Consider the following 2,847-nt stretch of genomic DNA (forward strand, 5'->3'; position numbering starts at 1 on the left):
GAGCCATCCCTGGCAGCCGGACTGCACCATGTTGATCGCCTGGCAACACGCTCCTGTTGCTTAAAAAATAAAAAGAAGAAAAAAAAAGATTGTCACATTAAAAACAGCGCGAATCAACACTGACACATGAACTCGCCTACCAAACGTTCAGAGTGCGGGTGCATGGCTTTAGCGCTGCTCAGAAACCCATGTTGCTTCATTTGGGTGTGAAGCGCGCATCTGTGTGCGTGAAAGAGACAAACACACACACACACACGCGCGCGCGCGCACACGCACACACGCTCCATCCGCGCTGGATCTCTCCAGCACTGAGACTCCGGACCTGAAAACTGAGAACCACCACGCGGGTAGGTGTCTACTTTCTTGTTCTCCATTTCCAGATGTGAATGTGTTGTCTCGGCCCAATTTAGTGAACTTAAAAAAATCAAAAACTAGCAAAAACAGAGAAAAGATGGAAATGATGCAAAAACATGCGTCACTTTTTTTTGCAGTGTCTTTAAAATGCATTTCTTACAGCTTGTGTATGCATCTGCTCTCGAGTTTTAGAGGATTGGTATGTTCGATAAAGACTTGAAATCTCCAGTGTCCTTTAATTGCTTCGCAATATTTCGAGGCTGCGTTGCTTTTTGAGGGACTAAAATCAAGATACAGTGGCTATTTTTTTTAAAAATTTTTTTAAATGCATCACACCAAACCGATGTGTCTGGATCCCGGTTTCAGTATGTAGCCTGTACCCGTCCTGGCTCGCAGGAGCGTTGAAACCAATTCAACTGACAAAGACCTACTTGGCAGATCAGATGAGTTGGGAGCCAACAATCAAATCGTTAATTACATTTTCATATTCATATTCATTTAAAAAGACAAAAACAGTGTGTGAATCAAATGTCAGACATTTTCTCAGTCGGAATAGTTATGGCAACTGGCATTATTAATAGGAATTATGAATTCCCAGTTCTAAATCTGCTGCTGAGCCTCCATGTACAACACTTCTGAGGGATTTCAGATTCAAACATCATGACGTTTTGATTACATATGTCGACTCAGAAAGAGCATCCAGTGTGTAGAAACAATAGTTTAAAGATAACAGCCACAAAATATCTTTATACTCCATCCTTAGGCTCAAGAGTCTTTTACATAGAGGTAACCAGTAAAAAAAATCTGTAGATCTTATAAACTGACACAATCATTTGTCATGATTTTAATGGAATTCTATTCTTCCATGAGGCATGTAATGTAACTTAAGGGATTTTTGATTAACTACAATCTGGAGTAATTATGAGATTTTGGACATTTGGGTTGAATCTGAAGCAGAAATCTTTCCTCTTGGTCTTTCCTGCCTTGGCAGATACTACATCTGATTTTTTTTCCCCTCCATCTGAGCCTACATTTTTAACCAAACAACCTTGCACAGAAATCAGTATCCTTTGTCCATTTTTAGGAGCCTCTTCCCAATCCGAAGGCTAAAATTCAAAATGCAACAAGTCCATTTTGCAAAATGGCTCAAAGCTGAGTTGGTGAAGTGTCCTGACTATACAAACAGTATAATTATCCTGCTCCTTCCCTCATGCAGGCATCTCTATACAATCCGTCCTTTTACATTTCCTGGACTGAGCTAAATATCCTCGTAACCTCAGGGAAAAAAAACACCCCCGGTGCTGGGCAGATGGAGGAGCAGGTCCAGTCACGCAGCGTTAACATTCAGGGTTTGAAATTCTGAAAATGTGATGAAACAACTCAAAAGGCACCTGTCTCACAGAAAAGACTCACTCCAGCATTCAGCCTTTAGAAACACCACTCATTTAAGACTTCAAACACAATGATGGAAAGAGCTCTGGAATTAGTTCTAAAACATGTTAGCCAGGGGAAAGGAAGTTACCTAAAGTGCTACAGTGATTTTAAGCTATAAAAAGGGCTGACGAATGTGTTATCATAAAGACGAGAGTTATCATTGAGGAACCTGTAATCTTATCTGCAGCCACACAGGATAATAAAAAGGGAAATTTGCCATTAAAGTTAAATTGCCTAATTGACCATGTATTTGTATTGTATTGAACATGTCTGGGGAGAGTTGATGGTCATGTACATACAGAGCTGCAAAGATGAACCCATCAATCAATTAGTTAGGGACCGTTTGGTATTTATGGAATGGACCACCGGTGGAAAATAGGGGAGGGTTATGTCTTTTTATTCTTTATTTAGGGGAGGGTCATCCAACTTTAGTCAAGGGGGGAGGGTCACCCAACTTATGTATTCATGAAAACAGCAACATTTCAAAGTGGCCTGTTTTGTGCATATTTTTCCACGTAGCTCCATGTAGACGGGTCCCTCCCTGTCCAGTCAGCCAGACAATTCGAGCTGTAGCTTTGTAGAGACCGTGGGATTTCCCAAACTGAATAAATCCCGCCCGCACATATGAACACAAAACCGCTCTGCTAGTTTCATCAGGTTGTAACTAAGACATCTGCTAAAAAATATTTTATTCATTAGCATGACTGCCGTACCGTTTAGTTCAAAAACATCAGAAACATCAAAGTATGAAAACGTAGCGGACCAGACGCAAGCTTTTATTTTGAAAAGTCAAAGCTAGAGGACAGCAAGCAGCCAGGAGGGCGTGAGACGGGAGGTCTCCAGGCTGCAGCCATAGCCGACTCTAATACCATTCGGTGATTATTTGCGACATTATGCAAACGACAGCCTTTCCGAGTTATTTAAGAAGGAAGGACTGGTAGCATGTTAGCACCCAAATTGACGCTCTTCGGCTTAGGCAAACACTAGGCCCGTTATAGGTGAGCCAGGTCGGCGCAGAATCGATCACCGGCGATCGGCGCCCGTTGCATGCCGGTTAGA

Source organism: Etheostoma spectabile, chromosome 5 (assembly GCF_008692095.1).
Source record: "Etheostoma spectabile isolate EspeVRDwgs_2016 chromosome 5, UIUC_Espe_1.0, whole genome shotgun sequence".
NCBI classification, from domain to species: domain Eukaryota; kingdom Metazoa; phylum Chordata; class Actinopteri; order Perciformes; family Percidae; genus Etheostoma; species Etheostoma spectabile.